Raw genomic sequence first — 20,083 nt, forward strand, 5'->3', positions numbered from 1 at the left:
GCGGTTCCAGACTGTAGCGCCTTTAACCGCTTGGCCACCACGGCCTATAACCAGATTGTACATTTGTATTTATTTAATTTAAAATTACAAATTTCCTTGAGAGTACTTCTTTAATACTTGAAAACACATTGTGTTTTTACACTTCTACCAAAAGTTCTTATGTACGATTTTAGTATTTATTTTATTGTATTATGTTACTGTGTTTGCAGTCGTTACGGTCATCAGTTGTCTTTTTTCCACGTGCTACCCAGTATCCCCACAAGACATGTAGAACTTAACATAAGTCTTTAAAGACAGGAGCTGCTGGGGGGGTAAGTGTATATAAATAACTTGAGAACTGCAAATTGGAAATTGCAAAAATGAGGGAGGGTGGGGGAGAGAGGGAGGAAGAGGGGAATAAACAAGGAGGGGGGTGGGGCTATATCTAAACACTGCAATATGGTGACAGTATATACGGTATGGTTATCTAAAGCTAGGGGGTCCATAATTATTATGACAACTTGTCTTTTATAAGAACCACAATTTACAGCCTAGCAGGTATTGTTGCATAGCCTTTCGATATGAAAGTGTTTCGTTTTAACAAATAGATATATAGTGACATGTAAGCACACTGCAGCTGAATGATTCAGTGGCGGTCAACACACTAAATCTTAGTCTGCATGCTTCCATTTACTTTTAAAATATAAAATACACAATGAAGTGACATACACTGATATAATGGTACAAAGTAAAAGGAATTCAGAACAACATTATGCAACAAATTCTACGTTTATCTGTCTAAAATGGCACGAACTTGACAGTTGACTTAGATTGCCTCATATCACTCTTCGCCTTTAAATGGACAATAATTGTTCCTACGTCCGTGTATATATAGTAAAAATCATTTACGCATAAGGATTCTGTTATACACCCACCGCTTAGCCGTCACAGGAACTCTCCAATGAATTTCCAGAAATAACCATATCTCTTTTTGAAAAGCGGTAAAAACTGTTTCAATAATAACGTGCAAAACCAGACGGAGTTTCTATTAGTTTTTAGATTCCAGAAACCATTTTGAGTGCAGTAGAAGCTACCCCCTGTAGATTTCAGAATGGTGTTCGCCACCACTCGATAGTGTTGACTCAATACGGAATTGACATGATCTGGAGAATCATCAGAAATTTAGCTGTGGAAAGGCGGGAGGGCAAAGAGACTCTGGTTTATACACTGACTGACAACCCACCCTGGCCTCTCACGGTTAGCATCAAGTATCTCCGACTGGACAACTTGTCTGTCGTAGCGGCACACAGGCAAACTGTCCTCGTGAGTCACTTTATTAGTGAAAACCCTATCAGATTTCTTACAGCAGTTCCTGAGATTGTGAGATTGGCCTTCACACACAGACAGAAAAACGTGGCGGGTTGCTTTTAATTTATAATATAAAGGGGCGGTCAAAAGTTTCCGTTTGGGGGCCATACAGTTCAGAATCGGTATGCCAATCAGACAAAATCGCCATGTGCACTGAAGCAATGCTCACGCCGACATACCAGGTTGAAAACACCGTCGTTTGGTAAAACATCGTAACCTGCTACATGAAGAATTCCGTAATTGCCCGCGGCACGTTCTCGTCCGATAGGATCGTCGACGTTTCAGGGCATTTTTTAACGGACCGAAGATGTGAAAATCGTATGCAGCGGAGGTCAGGATTATGGAGCGGCTGTCCGAACATCTTCCACTTGAGTTGGCGTGATTTCTGTTTCACAACAATTACGATACGTGGGCTTCTTGTGTTGAATCCCGACGAACACGGTATTTGGTGCACCATTCCACAACGGCTGTTTTCGACAGACATGCTGCCCCATTCACATTCTTCATTCTCCGTTGGATGACTACCGGTTTAAGTCCTTCAGCAGCCAAGGAAAGAATAACCGCACGTTGTTCCTCTTTGGACGCATTTGGTAATAACTGTTGGCATAGGTCACGCTTCCGCATTTACAGCACGTACGTTGGAAGGACGCGAATGTCATACTAATGCCTTGCGTACATATCAGTGTTTATATAACCCGCATCGTAGTCGCTTTACGTTGTATATACGCTGTAGCAAAACCCTCAGACGGAAACTTTTTGGTTGCACATAATACACTACTGGCCATTAAAATTGCTACACCATGAAGGTGACGTGCTACTGACGCGAAATTTAACCGACAGGAAGAAGATGCTGTGGTATGCAAATGATTACCTTTTCAGAGCATTCACACAAGGTTGGCGCCGGTGGCGAAACCTACAACGTGTTGACATGAGGAAAGTTTTCAAACGATTTCTCATACACAAACAGCTGTTGACCGGCATTGCCTGGTGAAACGTTGTTGTGATGCCTCGTGTAACGAGGAGAAATGCGTACCATCACGTTTCCGACTTTGATAAAGGTCGGATTGCAGCCTAACGCGATTGCGGTTTATCTTATCGCGGCATTCCTGCTCGCGTTGGTCGAGATCCAATGACTGTTAGCAGAATATGGAATCGGTGGGTTCAGGAGGGTGATACGGAACGCCGTGCTGGATCCCAACGGCCTCGTATCACTAGCAGTCGAGATGACAGGCATCTTATCCGCATGGCTGTAACGAATCGTGCAGCCACGTCTCGATCCCTGAGTCAACAGATGGGGACGTTTGCAACCATCTGCACGAACAGTTCGACGACATTTGCATCAGCATGGACTATCAGCTCGGAGACTATGACTGCGGTTACCCTTGACGCTGCATCACAGACAGGAGCGCCTGCGATGGTGTACTCAACGACGAACCTCGGGGCACGAATGGCAAAACGTCATTTTTTTTGGATGAATCCAGGTTCTGTTTACAGCATCATCATGGTCGCATCCGTGTTGTGCGACATGGCGGTAAACGCACATTAGAAGCGTATCACCCGGCGTGATAGTATGGGGTGCCATTGGTTACACGTCTTGGTCACCTCTTGTTCGCATTGACGGCACTTTGAACAGTGGACGTTACATTTCAGATGTGTTACGACCCGTGGCTCTACCCTTCATTCGATCCCTGCGAAACTCTACATTTCAGCTGAATAATGCACGACCGCATGTTGCAGGTCTTGTACGGGCCTTTCTGGATACAGAAAACTGTTCGACTGCTGCCGTGGCCAGCACTTTCTCCAGATCTCTCACCAACTGAAAACGCCTGGTCAATGGTGGCCGAGCAACTGGCTCGTCACAATACACTAGTTACTACTCTTGATGAACTGTGGTATCGTGTTGAAGCTGCATGGACAGCTATACCTGTACGCGCCATCCAAGCTCTCTTTGACTCAATGACTAGGCGTATCAAGGCCGTTATTACGGCCAGAGGTGGTTTTTCTGGGTACTGATTTCTCAGGACCTACGCACCCAAATTGCGTGAAAATGTAATCACATGACAGTTGTGTTGTACTAATCATCATCATTTCATCCCCATCGACGCGGAAGTCGCCTAAGTGGCGTCAAATCGAAGGATTTGTACCAGGCGAGCGGTCTACCCGACGGGAGGCCCTCGTCACAGGCCATTATTATTATAGTTCTAGTATAATATATTTGTCCAATGAATACCCGTTTATCATCTGCATTTCTTCTTGGTATAGCAATTTTAACGACAAGTAGTGTATCTATAGACGAGCCAAAACATTACTGCCACCAGCTTAATAGGGTATTGGTCCATTTGGAACAAACTCACCAGTAATGCTGCGTTACATGTGTATAGTAAGTCCTTGATATGTTTCCAGAGGCATATGGCGCCAGATGTCGATTCACAGGTCACGTCATTTCGGTAAATTACGGGCTGGTGGTTCGTGGACTCGGAGCTTGCGTCCATTAGCGCCATAATGTGTTCCACTCAGATCCGAGCGGAGGGACCTGATTGTCAAGATATCAACGTGAATTTATTTTCACGCTCCTCGAGCCAGTGCAGTACGATTCTGGCCTCCACAAGCCACCCAACGGTGTGTGGCGGAGGGCACTTTACGTGCCACTGTCATTACCGCCCTTTCCTGTTCCAGTCGCGTATGGTTCGCGAGAAAAACGACTGCCGGAAAGCCTCCGTGCGCTCTCGAATCTCTCTAATTTTACATTCGTGATCTCCTGGGGAGGTATAAGTAGGGGGAAGCAATATGTTCGATACCTCATCCAGAAACGCACCCTCTCAAAACCTGGACAGCAAGCTACACCGCGATGCAGAGCGCCTCTCTTGCAGAGCCTGCCACTTGAGTTTGCTAAACATCTCCGTAACGCTATCACGCTTACCAAATAACCCTGTGACGAAACGCGCCGCTCTTCTTTGGATCTTCTCAATCAATCCGACCTGTTACGGATCCCACACTGATGAGCAATACTCAAGTATAGGTCGAACGAGTGTTTTGTAAGCCACCTCCTTAGTTGATGGACTACATTTTCTAAGGACTCTCCCAATGAATCTCATCCTGGCACCCGCCTTACCAACAATTAATTTTATATAATCATTCCTCTTCAAATCGTTCCGTACACATACTCCCGTATATTTTACTGAAGTAACTGCTACAAGTGTTTGTTCCGCTATCATATAATCGTACAATAAAGGATCCTTCTTTCTATGTATTCACAATACATTACATTTGTGTATGTTAAGGGTCAGTTGCCACTCCCTGCACCAAGTGCCTATCCGCTGCAGATCTTCCTGCATTTCGCTGTAATTTTCTAATGCTGCAACTTCTCTGTATACTACAGCATCATCCGCGAAGAGCCGCATGGATGGTTCAAATGGCTCTGAGCACTATGGGACTTACCATCTATGGTCATCAGTCCCCTAGAACTTAGAACTGCTTGAACCTAACTAACCTAAGGACATCACACAACACCCAGTCATCACGAGGCAGAGAAAATCCCTGCCCCGCCGGGAATCGAACCCGGGAACCAGAGAGCCGCATGGAACTTCCGACACTATCTACTAGGTCATTTATATATATTGTGAAAAGCAATGGTCCCATAACACACCCCTGTGGCATGCCAGAGGTTACTTTAACGTCTGCAGACGTCTCTCCATTGAGAACAACATGCTGTGTTCTGTTTGCTAAAAACTCTTCAATCCAGCCACACAGCTGGTCTGATATTCCGTAGGCTCTTACTTTGTTTATCAGGCGCCAGTGCGGAACTGTATCGAATGCCTTCCGGAAGTCAAGGAAAATGGTTATGGATGATGCCACGACCGTCAGTGAAGATATCAGTCATGAAGGGATGCAGATGATACACAATAATTTTCACGTAATCTACAGCTCCCAAGGTGCCTCCGATTACTGCCGTAGCTCCCAAGGAAGCCCAATTGAGCTTGCTCAACCGCACAATACTGCCCCCACTGGGTTGGGTTGTTTTGGGGGAAGAGACCAAACTGCGAGGTTATCGGTCTCATCGGTTTAGGGAAGGACGGGGAAGGAAGTCAGCCGGCACGGCTGACTTCCTTTCAAAGGAACCATCCCGGCATTTGCCTGGAGCGATTTAGGGAAATCACGGAAAACCTAAATCAGGATGGCTGGACGCCCTCGTCGTCCTCCCAAACGCGAGTCCAGTGTGCTAACCACTGCGCCACCTCACTCGGTGCCCCCACTGGGCTGCGTCCGTTACACGGTACATGTTTCGAGCAGCTGTTCAACTGGCTGACGACGTATCCGGACAGTACCATCGACATGGTGTAACAAGAAATACTGTACAACATCCGTAATTTTGCAGTTTTAATTTATAATTGTATCAAGAAACGCGATTCAGCCGAAAAGGCGACAGGCTTCCATTCTTCCACACCCCATTCCCGATGACGTCGTGGCCACTGCAGTCGTGATCGTTGTGTCAACATCAGAACACGTAAGCATCGTCTGCCGCGGAGCCCCGTGTTCAGCAATGTGCGCTGAACGGTGTGCACGGAAACATTTGTGCCTCCACCTGCACTGTATTCTTACCTCAGTTCTGTTATAGATCGCCGCCTATCCTGCTTTCAACGCGAGCAAGACTCCGACCTCCACGTTCTGTGATAAAGTGTGGACGTCCAACAGTGGTTTCACAGTGGTTTCACCGTCCTTCAACAACTTTCCATCGATGCCCACGACAGAAGCAAGAGAACAGCCAACCAGTTTTGTTCGCGATTCCGTTGTGCTCGTTTCCAGGCGGCAGGCCGTAACAATCAGCTTTTGTCAGACTGGCTAATGCCAGTGGATTTCCCAGTGGGAGGTTCGTGTAGTCGATAAGTTTACCCCCCTTTCGGCTCTGGCCAGCTTGTACACGGTGTTAGGGATATACGTCCAGATATTTCTGGTGACGACTGAGGACAGTCTACAGAACAGTATTACATCAGTATTTACTTCATTTGCAGACAATTAATTATAGCCGTCACGAGCAGTATGTTTTTAGGCTGGTTAATATGTGTGGCACAAGCAAGCCATCAAATTGTTTAAATTGAAGAGGGGAGGGGGAGAAAGGGAAGGAGCTAATGATGTCAGCTGCATCGGGCTTTCGTGCGGGATCAGCGACGACGAGTGAAAATGTGTGCTAGACCGGGATTCGAACTCTGCATCTCCTGCTTATTATGCAGTTGCGTCAAACACGGCGCCACCCGAACACAGTGATCATCGCAAATGCGGGGACTGTCTCTGTGATAGGAACACGTGACGCAATACTGACCTTACGACTTATCTTAGAAGAAAGATTAAGGAAAGGCAAACCTACGTTTCTAGCATTTGTAGACTTAGAGAAAGCTTTTGACAATGTTGACTGGAAAACTCTCTTTCAAATTCTAAAGGTGGCAGGGGTAAAATACAGGGAGCGAAAGGCTATTTACAATTTGTACAGAAACCAGATGGCAGTTATAAGAGTCGAGGGACATGAAAGGGAAGCAGTGGTTGGGAAGGGAGTGAGATGGGGTTGTAGCCTCTCCCCGATGCTATTCAATCTGTATATTGAGCAAGCAGTAAAGGAAACAAAGGAAAAGTTCGGAGTAGGCATTAAATCTATGGAAAAGAAATAAAAACTTTGAGGTTCGCCGATGACATTGTAATTCTGTCAGAGACAGCAAAGGACCTGGAAGAGCAGTTGAACGGAATGGACAGTGTCTTGAAAGGAGGATATAAGATGAACATCAACAAAAGCAAAACGAGGATAATGGAATGTAGTCGAATTAAGTCGAGTGATGCTGAGGGAATTAGATTAGGAAATGAGACACTTAAAGTAGTAAAGGAGTCTTGCTGTTTGGGGAGCAAAATAACTGCTGATGATCGAAGTAGAGAGGATATTAAATGTAGACTGGCAATGGCAAGGAAAGAGTTTCTGAATAAGAGAAATTTGTTAACATCGAGTATAGATTGAAGTGTCAGGAAGTCGTTTCTGAAAGTATTTGTATGGAGTGTAGCCATGTATGGAAGTGAAACATGGACGATAAATAGTTTGGACAAGAAGAGAATAGAAGCTTTCGAAATGTGGTGCTACAGAAGAATGTTGAAGATTAGGTGGGTCGATCACATAACTAATGAGGAGGTATTGAACAGAATTGGGGAGAAGAGAAATTTGTGGCACAACTTCGCTAGAAGAAGGGACCGGTTGGTAGGACATGTTCTGAGGCATCAAGGGATCACAAATTTAGCATTGGAGGGCAGCGTGGAGGGTAAAAATCGTAGAGGGAGACCAAGAGATGAATACACTAAGCAGATTCAGAAGGATGTAGGTTGCAGTAAGTATTGGGAGATGAAGAAGCTTGCTCAGGAGAGAGTAGCATCGAGGGCTGCATCAAACCAGTCTCAGGACGGAACACTACAACAACTACATCTCTGTACACTTCCCAGCCGACTCACATTCCCACTTAAGATCACTTATCCTCAGTCCGCATCCATGTGCTCCATGCTCGCTAATTTTTGGATTACCGCTGGAGATCAAACGTAAATGTGCATACTCACACTGAAAACTGTGGCTTCATTGCCAATCGAGTTGAATCAGTTATGTATGAATGCCTAGCGTCTGTTCTTGCGGACATTTCAGAAAGAACAGGCACCACTCATTCATGCAAGCCACTGAAGGCTCTTTTCTCTGGGCAGCAGGTCAGGTGGTATTGACGTGTGGAAGCATGGAGGCAACAGGACACTGACAGACGTAGTTCACTCCGCCGCGCAGTTACAACCGTGTAGAAAACATCAAGTAGTAAATTAAGTGCCTCTGGGGAGACTGTTGGACACAAAGAGAGAGAAAAAAAGAAGTTACGCACTGAAGTTGGTACATATTTAAGATGCAAATGATCACAATATCTGCAGCTATACCCCGAACAACCTGTGTGCTTTCCTTACTGTGTTAACTGTTTGCGATGCCACCGGGCAGCATTCAGTCTAGCAATGCGGACTGGTCAGAATGTCTTGGTTCACCATTACATGCCAAAATTGGGTAGATTGTAGTGCTTTTTCGGAGCAAGTACTGCACCAGATCATTCTACAATGTACTCGTGACTACCGTTAGATAAATTAATTTTGACACCGTGACTGTAGGAAGAACCCCAACCAATTCTAACTCGTGTTTTTGATGGTAGCCAGCGCTTTTAATCGCTATAGGTGTGTCACGGAGGTGTTCAACGAGCTTATGCGGGAGTCAATGAATGTAAGGCTACTTCTCCTCTGCGAAAGCCGACAACTTCTCAAGTCTGGTACCACCTTGGTGTACTTTTTTCCTCCAAATTTTAAGATAATCCCTTTTCTTCAGGACTGGGAATCTAGACTGCAGTGTTGCAAATTTCCATTTCGGATGAGCGTCAGCAAATTCCAGGACCTTCTTCTTGTCAGCCAATTTTGCTGATGTACGTGAGGTAGCCAGCGCTTTTAATCGCTATAGGTGTTTCACGGAGATGTTCAACGAGCTTATGCGGGAGTCACTGAATGTAAGGCTACTTCTCCTCTGCGAAAGCCGACTGCGTAAATTTAGAAAACGCTTACTGGAAACGAATCATAATGATTCTGCTGCTTCCATGGTATTTTTCGCGTAAAAACCATAATATGGGAGATTAGAGGGCCTAAGGAGTCGTAGGCCGGCCGCGGTGGTCTAGCGGTTCTAGGCGCTCAGTCCGGAACCGCGGGACTGCTACGGTCGCAGGTTCGAATCCTGCCTCGGGCATGGATGTGCGTGATGTCCTTAGGTTAGTTAGATTTATGTAGTTCTAAGTTCTAGGGGACTGATGACCACAGATGTTAAGTCTCATAGTGCTCAGAGCCATTTGAACCATTTTTAAGGAGTCGTAAAGAAAGCAAACGAAGCGTACTGGATCATAGGGGTGAACACAGGAGCACTGAGTTGATGCTGCACGATCGAATGTATTTCAATTGCATCTTCTCTTGATGATATTTCTCGCTGTTGTCGGAGCAATTCAGGGGCACTTTGTAGTCTTTTAATTAGAATTTTGACTTGGCGATAGAAATATACATCTCACGGTTGAACCAGCGGTGTATATTTTGGTGGAATGACCTTCATGGTACACATTGCCTCGCGTAGGTCATTTGTAAACATCTCATCGTACAATGCTAAATCTGTTTGGCCGCTCCAAGAATGCACCAACAGAAGAAATTTATTGTCTGCGACGTATGGCTTCAATGTTGATTCCAAGAATGTTCCATAAAGCTGTTTTGTTAGTTTACCTGACATGGAACAAGTAACGACAACATTTTCGTACTCGTCTTCTAATTTTTTGACAGTGGCGGCAACCCGAGGGATGAATTTATTCGCAGGCTCTTGCAAACATAAAAACACAAGGGGTAAAAGTTTCCCTGAAGCGGTTAAACTGTACTGTGCTGCGTAAGAGTGGGTGGCCTTCGATAGATTTTCTTCACCACAACAGTCTTTGCACCTTTGACATCCATAGGCCTGTTGTACGTTGACTCATACTGGCATCCGGTCTGGTCGGTGTTAATTATGTAGTCGCTGTTGAAATGTGGCTTTAAATGTCTCATCTGCATACGAAACTTTTCTGCTGCTGCTTCTGTTTCGTCCAAAGTTGCGACATCATTTTTGCTAACGAATTTCATGATTTTTCGCTGCCTTATCGAATATTTTTACTTGAAGGATTTTGCCCAAGTATTAGAAGCACGGAAGTGAAAGCTCGCCGACAAATACGGGATTGCAGCGGTCACTGCCCATTGCTGTAGGGTTCTAGTCGTCACCTGTTCATAGCAGCGTCGTGCATCTTGCAATTTTTCCCATGTTTCCAAGTCAATTAAGGACAACTTCTCAAGTCTGGTACCACCTTGGTGTACTTCTTTCCTCCAAATTTTAAGATAATCCCTTTTCTTCAGGACTGGGAATCTAGACTGCAGTGTTGCAAATTTCCATTTCGGATGAGCGTCAGCAAATTCCAGGACCTTCTTCTTGTCAGCCAATTTTGCTGATGTACGTGAGGAACTCGTGGAGAAATCTTCAGGAGCATAATCCTCATCTGTAGTTGAAGAAGTCACCGGTGACAGATAAAAAGAGCTGCATATGATAAACGTGTGTGTGTTTGTGTGTGTGTGTGTGTGTGTGGGTGTGTGAGAGGGAGAGAGAGAGAGAGAGAGAGAGAGAGAGAGAGAGAGAGAGAGAGAGAGAGAAGAAATGAGATGTTCCCCGTACCTCTTCATAAATATTTTCTTCATCAGTCTCTGTGCATAGTATCAGATCTTCGTCATGCTGTATGAAATGCGTATTCATAACGTCGATAACTGGCTCTGCAATTGCTTCACCTGTGGATTTTACTGTAGGGCTGAAGGACATAGGAGGACTGTCAGTGATCATCCATTTTTCTTCATAAATTGAGAAAGTGCAGCCAGAGCGAGAGCACCAGCAGCAGCGAGTACTGTTTGTATAAAGCGTTTTTGTACTTATTTGCTGCGCTTAGCTTTTAAATAGTTTTTCTGGGAAAACCCAGCGTAGTTTTCGCGTCTCGTATTTCAGTGAGTGTTTCTTGATTATCAGAGTAGCTCATCAGAAGATTATCTTGGGAATTTGTCACCGTATAGAGTAGGGTAAACATAGTCATGTGTAGGGACTGTGGTTGTTGTGAGCGGACGCATGGAGAATTGGCCACTCTTCGGGGGCAGGTGGAGGCTTTGTCTGTTAGGCTCATCGAGCTCGAGGCGCAGGCGTCGGCTCGTAGTGGCGTTGGGGCAACTGTGGTGAGACCTATGCCTACTTCGGTGGCCTTGGAATCACATGGAACCCCTGATGTCGCTGCGTCTTCCGGCAGTGAGCATCTTACCGGTCAGCCATCACTCCAGGGTGAATGGCGGACAGTGGTGGGCTCGCGCGTACCTGGCCGAAAGGCGAAGGTGGGATCTGGCCGCGTGGCAGCTGCCTTACCCCTTTCCAACAGGTACGGGGTGCTTCCTAGTGGTGATGAAATCGTTTCCGAGCCACCACAGGATGCCTAGCCTGTTGGGCCAGTGGCCGATTCTCCGGCAAGGTCCCGACAGTCACAGAGGGGGGGGGCCTATTAGTTATAGGGAGCTCCAACGTTAGGCGGGTTATGGAGCCCCTTAGGAAAATAGCGGGTAGGTCGGGGAAGAATGCCAGTGTGCACTCGGTGTGCTTGCCGGGGGGTCTCGTCCGTAATGTGGAGGAGGCCCTTCCGGCAGCTATTGAACTCACTGGGTGTGACCGGCTTCAGATAGTAGCACATGTCGGAACGAATGACGCCTGCCGCTTGGGTTCTGAGGCCATCCTTGGTTCCTTCCGGCGGCTGGCTGATTTGGTGAAGACAACCAGCATCGCACGCGGAGTGCAAGCTGAGCTTAATATCTGCAGCATAGTGCCCAGAGTCGATCGCGGTCCTCTGGTTTGGAGCCGTGTGGAGGGTCTAAACCAGAGGCTCAGACGACTCTGCGACTATAATGGTTGCAAATTCATCGACCTCCGTTATTGGGTGGAGAACTGTAGGGCCCCCCTAGACAGGTCAGGCGTGCACTACACACCGGAAGCAGCTTCTAGGGTAGCAGAGTACGTGTGGCGTGCACACGGGGGTTTTTTAGGTTAGAGGGACCCCCCCTTGGGCGAAACGATAAAATACCTGACGGATTACCAGAGAGGACATTATCATCGTTGATAAAGAACGTCCGTCCTCAGAGACCAAAAACAGGAAAAGTTAACGTAATATTGGTAAGCTGCAGGAGTATCCAGGGCAAGGTTCCTGAATTAGTATCTCTTATTGAAGGAAATAGTGCGCATATAGTATTAGGAACGGAAAGTTGGTTAAAACCGGAAGTGAACAGTAACGAAATCCTAGACACAGAATGGAATATATACCGCAAGGATAGGATAAACGCCAATGGTGGAGGAGTATTTATAGCAGTAAAGAATTCAATAATATGCAGTGAAGTTATTAGCGAATGCGAATGTGAAATAATCTGGGTTAAGTATCAAAGGTGGGTCAGATACGATAGTCGGATGCTTCTATAGACCACCTGCATCAGCAACCGTAGTAGTTGAGCGCCTCAGAGAGAACCTGCAGAACGTCGTGAAGAAGTTTCGTGATCATACTATTGTAATAGGGGGAGACTTCAATCTACCAGGTATAGAATGGGATAGTCACACAATCAGAACTGGAGCCAGGGACAGAGACTCTTGTGACATTATCCTGACTGCCTTGTCCGAGAATTACTTCGAGCAGATAGTTAGAGAACCAACTCGTGAAGCTAACGTTTTAGACCTCATAGCAACAAATAGACCGGAACTTTTCGACTCCGTGAATGTAGAAGAGGGTATCAGTGATCATAAGTCAGTGGTTGCATCAATGACTACAAGTGTAATAAGAAATGCCAAGAAAGGAAGGAAAATATATTTGCTTAACAAGAGTGATAGGGCACAAATCGCAGAATATCTGAGTGACCACCATCAAACGTTCATTTCTGAGGAAGAGGATGTGGAACAAAAATGGAAAAAATTCAGAAACATCGTCCAGTACGCCTTAGATAAGTTCGTACCGACTAAGGTCCAAAGCGAGGGGAAAGATCCACCGTGGTATAACAATCATGTACGAAAGGTACTACGGAAACAAAGAAAGCTTCATCATAGGTTTAAGAGTAGTCGAATCATAGCTGATAAGGAAAAGCTGAACGAAGCGAAAAAGAGCGTAAAGAGAGCAATGAGAGAAGCATTCAACGAATTCGAACATAAAACATTGGCAAACAATCTAAACAAGAACCCTAAAAAGTTTTGGTCATATGTAAAATCGGTAAGCGGATCTAAATCCCCTATTCAGTCACTCGTTGACCACGATGGCACCGAAACAGAGGACGACCGAAGAAAGGCAGAAATACTGAATTCAGTGTTCCGAAACTGTTTCACTGCGGAAAATCGTAACACGGTCCCTGACTTCAGCCGTCGCACGGACGCCAAAATGGAAAATATTGAAATAAACGATATCGGAATTGAAAAACAACTGCTATCACTTAGTAGCGGAAAAGCATCCGGACCAGACGAGATACCCTTAAGATTCTAGAGTGATTATGCTAAAGAACTTGCCCCCTTTCTATCAGCAATTTATCGTAGATCGCTGGAAGAACGTAAAGTACCTAGCGACTGGAAGAAAGCGCAGGTCGTTCCCATTTTCAAGAAGGGTCATAAATCAGATGCGAATAATTATAGGCCTATTTCGCTTACGTCAATCTGTTGTAGAATAATGGAACATGTTTTGTGTTCTCGTATTATGACGTTCTTAGATAATACAAATCTCCTTCATCATAACCAACATGGATTCCGCAAACAGAGATCATGTGAAACTCAGCTCGCCCTATTTGCCCAAGAAATTCACAGTGCCGTAGACACTGGCGAGCAGATTGATGCCGTATTCCTGGACTTCAGGAAGGCATTTGATACGGTTCCGCACTTACGTTTAGTGAAAAAAATACGAGCTTACGGAATATCGGACCAGGTTTGTGATTGGATTCAGGATTTCCTAGAAGAAAGAACACAACATGTCATTCTTAACGGTTCAAAATCTGCAGATGTAGAGGTAATTTCGGGAGTACCGCAGGGAAGCGTGATAGGACCTTTATTGTTTACAATATACATAAATGACTTAGTTGACAACATCGGTAGCTCCGTGAGGCTATTTGCAGATGACACGGTTGTCTACAAGAAAGTAGCAACATCAGAAGACTCGTACGTACTCCAGGAGGACCTGCAGAGGATTAATGCATGGTGCGACAGCTGGCAGCTTTCCCTAAACGTAGATAAATGTAATGTAATGCGCATACATAGGGGTAGAAATCCATTCCAGTACGATTATGCCATAGGTGGTAAATCATTGGAAGCGGTAACGACCGTAAAATACTTAGGAGTTACTATCCGGAGCGATCTGAAGTGGAATGATCACATAAAACAAATAGTGGGAAAAGCAGGCGCCAGGTTGAGATTCATAGGAAGAATTCTAAGAAAATGTGACTCATCGACGAAAGAAGTAGCTTACAAAACGCTTGTTCGTCCGATTCTTGAGTATTGCTCATCAGTATGGGACCCTTACCAGGTTGGATTAATAGAAGAGATAGACATGATCCAGCGAAAAGCAGCGCGATTCGTCATGGGGACATTTAGTCAGCGCGAGAGCGTTACGGAGATGCTGAACAAGCTCCAGTGGCGGACACTTCAAGAAAGACGTTACGCAATACGGAGAGGTTTATTATCGAAATTACGAGAGAGCACATTCCGGGAAGAGATGGGCAACATATTACTACCGCCCACATATATCTCGCGTAATGATCACAACGAAAAGATCCGAGAAATTAGAGCAAATACGGAGACTTACAAGCAGTCGTTCTTCCCACGCACAATTCGTGAATGGAACAGGGAAGGGGGGATCAGATAGTGGTACAATAAGTACCCTCCGCCACACACCGTAAGGTGGCTCGCGGAGTATAGATGTAGATGTAGATGTAGAAAGAGCTCTGGTGAAGTTTGCTTTGAATTCTTCATGAAACGTTTCGAGATTATCAGTGACTTTTTGTTCGGTTGCTATGTTTGATTTTGGCGTGGCGATACTCACAGCTCCACGAATCGTTGCGAACTGCCAATAGAAGCACAGTCTAATACATTACAGTCGCGACACTCACTGGTGAGGAACCCATTACCGTCTGATAGCTGACGCGACGCTTGCGATTCCAGCGGTCAGCTAGGGTAACGTCTGTTAGCGTCATATACATAAGATTTTATTTTATAACCTTTTTGTATGTCATTTACGATATGATTGTTTTATATGTGATTCGAAAGCTTGAATGTATTTAAATTCTACGGTAAATAGTTGAACAATGTGAAGAAACGAATTAAAATAACAATGAGAAAAAAATTCAGGAAACACCTGGGATTGATCTCAAGTCGCCTGTTTTGCAAGCAATGCGCTTGACCATTACGTTCCGTCGTTAAAGACGAATAGGGCGCTGAATAAGGTATATAGTGCTATCAGAAAAACTTTAGAGATCATTTGCTCCTTCCGTAAGGCCCACTCAGGCGAAATGTTTAAGGCACGTAATGTGGAAAGCCTCCTTCTTCTACATACGCAATTTGGGCGAAATCGGCGTGTCCTGATTGGCGACCCCTTGTGAGAGTGACGAGATAACGTGGGAAAGTTGCTGGGTAGCCTCGATTTAGCCGTGCCGAGGTCACGTGTCGCCGCATTCCCGCGAGGTTTCTCCGCCCTGGCGTAATGGTGACGTTTCGGCGCTATCGGCAGCCGGCGAGCAGCTCTGCCGTGCCGCGGTTCGCCACAGTAATTGGTTTTCCGGGTGACGCGTCGCCCCCGACATTACCGCGGGCATACCTGTTGCGCAGTCCGCTCCAGGAACTCTGCCAACTCGGAGAACTGCCGAAAGCGACCAAACACCAACCCGTCCAATCCTCAGGGGACTTACCCGTACACTCCTTTTTCATTTTCTAGCCATCGAAGTATCCGAGTGGTCAAGGCAAAAATTGGACTTGCATTCGAGATGAGAGGAGATCAAATCCCCGTTCGACTTTCTTGATTTCGATACAGTGTTGCAGTACCTGTGTTCTTCAGAACTACAATGCTTTGTTCCTTCGGACAAGCAGGTATGTCCAAAGGAATTACACTGCGGCGACTACAGCCGTTATGAAATACACGAAATGTAGTTACAGTTGCGGGTATGGACAACCATCAGCTGTATAATGGAATGACGACAATGAAATTTTTTGCCAGACGGGGACTCGAACCAGGATTTTCCGCTTATGCCGAGCGGTCGCCTTGCCAGTAGGCTATCCGAGCACGAATCACAGCCAGACCCCAGATTTCATAAGTCGTCAGCCACGTTTCTAAAACCTGCACTCATACATTCATTATGTATATTCCCGTATAGGAGAGAACTGAAAGTCCCTTGCCCGGCGTCGGCGGATAAATAAGATAGTGAAGTACCTGTGTTGTTCAAAAGTACGACGCAATGTTCCTTCAGACATGCATGCATGTCCAAGTTTGGGCCTGGCCGCAAGTGGTGCTCGGATACCCTAATAGTAAGGTGACCGCTCGCGATAAGGGGGAAATCCGGGTTCGAGGCCTGGTCTGGCACATCATAGAGATGATGGTTGACAATGCAAATACATTTCATTTACCTTCATTTCGCGTTTCCACAGTTTCCGTATACCACTTCAGACGACTGCCTCATTTTGTCAGAGTCACCATGAAACACACCTCTAACGATCTCGATATCAGCAGTTCGTTTAACCCCAACCTTTCGACCGATTCTCTTGCATGTAGCTGTAGTGGTGGATGTTTGAAGACAAATCTGGAGAAGATTTTGCAAACTTTTTCAATACTGGACCAAATGTAAAACAACCAGGCTGGTAAAATCAAGTGGTTACGGTGCGTAGAAGGGAGAGATACAAGTGTGGAACTGTCGTAAATGCCTTATCCAAAAATTACGAGACCCAGGAAGCAGTAGCTACCGGCGCCCAGGTCAGTACTAAATGTCTTTCCTTCCAGAAGGCACTGGACTGCACTGCACTGCCGTCCAATGAACAAATTACGAGCGAAGAAACTATCACAAAACTGTATGATTGAATTAAAGAGTCCATAGCAACAGAATCCAGCATCGGCCTCACTGCATTAGGACCAATACTTCACACGATATATATAAATGACATTTTGAAAATGCCAGAAGTTCCAGTGAGGTTTTTGCATACGATGTTACTTTGTACAGTCGCAGTGCTATAAAACTGCAATAAAATGCAAGAAAATCTACAAAGGATCGACGTTCGGTGCAGGGGTTGGCAGTAGACCCTTAGCATAAACAAATGTAACGTATTGTGCATGAATTGGTGGAAAGGCCCATTATTATGATTACACGATTGCAGAACAATCACTGGAAGCAGTTAAATATCTAGGACTATGCGTGCTCTCTCCGAACAGGCCATGAAGGCCCAACGGTATCGACCGGCCGCCGTGTCATCCTCAGCCCACAGGCGTCACTGGATGCGGATATGGAGGGGCATGTGGACAGCACACCGCTCTCCCGGCTGTATGTCTGTTCACGTGACCGGAGCCGCTACTTCTCAAAAAAGTAGTCCCTCACAAGGGCTGAGTGACCCCACTTGCCAACAGCGCTCGGCAGACCAGAAGGTCACCCATCCAAGTTCTAGCACAGCCCGACAGCGCTTAGCTTCGGTGATCTGACGGGAACCGGTGTTACCACTGCGGCAAGGTCGTTGGCACTACACGTGCAGAGCAATTTAAATTGAAACGGCCACATGAAACTAATCGCACGTGAAGCAGAAGCCACAATGAGATTCATTTGAAGACTCGTCAGAAAGTACAATCCGTCCACAAAGAAAGTATCTTACAAAACTCTCGTTCGACAAATGCCTGAATATTGCTAGTCAGTCTGGCATCTGTACCATCAAAACATGTAAGTACCGTGCTGCATATCTTATCCCAGCACTTAGCCATAGTTGTAGTATTTCCTCTAAGAATGATCAGTTTCCCGAAGACTAAAGTGCTCATTAGTGAAGCTGCTGTATAAAAAAGGAGAAAGAGAAAGTGTGGACAGTTTTAGTCCTGTTTATATCCCACCGGTGTTTGCTAAACTTATTGAAAAGGCTGTATGTGTAAGCGTACTAGATTACTTCAGTTCACATAATTTGCTTTCAAACATATAGTTTGGCTCCAGAAGTGGAATAACAGCTGAAAATGCTATAGTCATCTTTCCTGTGAGACACTAACGGATTAAACAAAAATTTGCGAATGCTAGGCGTCTTCTTTGATTTAACTAAGGCGTTTGTTCGTGTTGATAATGAAATATTCCTGCAGAAGTTTGACTATTGTGGAATGAAGGGAGTAGCTCATATTTGGTTCCTCTCTTACTTTAAGAACAGACAGAAAGAGGTCATTTTCCACAGCACTGAGAATGGCGATGACGTGGAGTCCGATTGGGCACGGTATATATGGTGGGGGGTGGGAAGGCGGGGAGCTGCCCAGGGGTCAGTGCTGGGACCGCTCCTGTTTCTTATATATACAAATGATATTCTTTCTAATATGACAGCCGGCCGGTGTGGCCTTGCGGTTCTAGGCGCTTCAGTCTGGAACCGCGTGACCGCTACGGTCGCAGGTTCGAATCCTGCCTGGGGCATGGATGTGTGTGATGTCCTTAGGTTAGTTAGGTTTAAGTAGTTCTAAGTTCTATGGGACTGATGACCTCAGATGTTAAGTCCCATAGTGCTCAGAGCCATTTTTTTCTAATATGACAGGTGACTAGAATATTTTTGTTTGGTGATTGCTTGGCAATGAAGGATGTTGTGTGCAACATAGGCAGTGGGCATAATTGAGTAGCTGAAGACATAAGTTCAAGGCTTGTAGAAAATAAACTGATCCTGAATCACAGTAAGGCTCAGTTTTCAGTTTCTAACAGCACAATTCATCTATAACTGACATTTTCGCTACATGGAATGGATGTATGATTATTGAGTCTGAACAATTCAAATTCCTAGATGTTCAGATAGGTAATAAGCTGTCGTGGAAAGGCCATGTTCAGGATCTTGTTCAAAAACTTAATGCCGCCATATTTTCCATTACCCGAAAATTAGTTTACTTTGCTTGTTTTCATTCGTTTATGACTTATGGTGCTATATTCTGGGGTAACGCTTCCCATTCAGAAAGGGTATTTTTGGCTAAGAAATGGGCAGTTCGAGCAATATGTGGTTTAAGTTCGCGAAGCTCTTGTCGACTGCTGTTTACGAGCCTCGGGATTCTGACGTTGGCCTCTCAATATATTTTTTTCTTTAACGTCGTCTGTTGATTAATAACATGAGGTTGTTCCCGAAAACTAGCAGCTTCCTCGCAGTCAGTACTAGACAGGAAACCAGTCTGAATTTAGATCACAGCTCCTTGATTCTTGTTCAGGAAAACCTGCGATGTTCTTCGGCATCCACTTTCAGTAATCTATCACAAGTATTAAAAAATTAGATCTGAAGAGTTTCCTCGTGGTTCACTCCTTCTGTTCTGTCGCGTAGTCTCTGGCAAAAAAATGAAGCTAATTCCTGTTTTACATTATTGATCGCGCTAATATAAACTTGCATAGGATTCGTACAGGGACATATCATTTTACACTACTGGACATTAAAATTGCTACACCAAGAAGTAATGCAGATGATAAACGGGTATTCATCGGACCATGTGATTACATTTTCACGCAATTTGGGTGCATAGATCCTGACAAATCAGTACCTAGAACAACCACCTCTGATGCCTTCATATGCCTGGGCATTGAGTCAAACAGAGCTTGGATGGCGTGTACAGGTACAGCTGCCCATGCAGCTTCAACACAATACCACAGTTCATCAAGAGTAGTGACTGGCGTATTGTGACGAGCCAGTTGCTCGGCCACCATTAACCAGACGTTTTCAATTGGTGAGAGATCTAGAGAATGTGCTGGTGAGGGCAGCAGTCGAACATTTTCTGTATCCAAAAAGGCCCGTATAGGACCTGCAGCATGCGCTCGTGCATTATCCTGTTGAAATGTAGGGCTTCGCAGGGATCGAATGAAGGGTAGACCCACGGGTCATAACACATCTGAAATGCAAAGTCCACTGTTCAAACTGCCGTCAATGCGA

The 20,083-nt window shown here is 45.4% G+C and overlaps 1 pseudogene; it reads right to left on the bottom strand.

The window, feature by feature from the left end:
* Nucleotides 1-17,570: 17,570 nt before the first annotated feature.
* On the bottom strand, nt 17,571-17,688 carry LOC124607903 (annotated as a pseudogene).
* Nucleotides 17,689-20,083: the final 2,395 nt, after the last annotated feature.

Source organism: Schistocerca americana, chromosome 3, assembly GCF_021461395.2.
Source record: "Schistocerca americana isolate TAMUIC-IGC-003095 chromosome 3, iqSchAmer2.1, whole genome shotgun sequence".
NCBI classification, from domain to species: domain Eukaryota; kingdom Metazoa; phylum Arthropoda; class Insecta; order Orthoptera; family Acrididae; genus Schistocerca; species Schistocerca americana.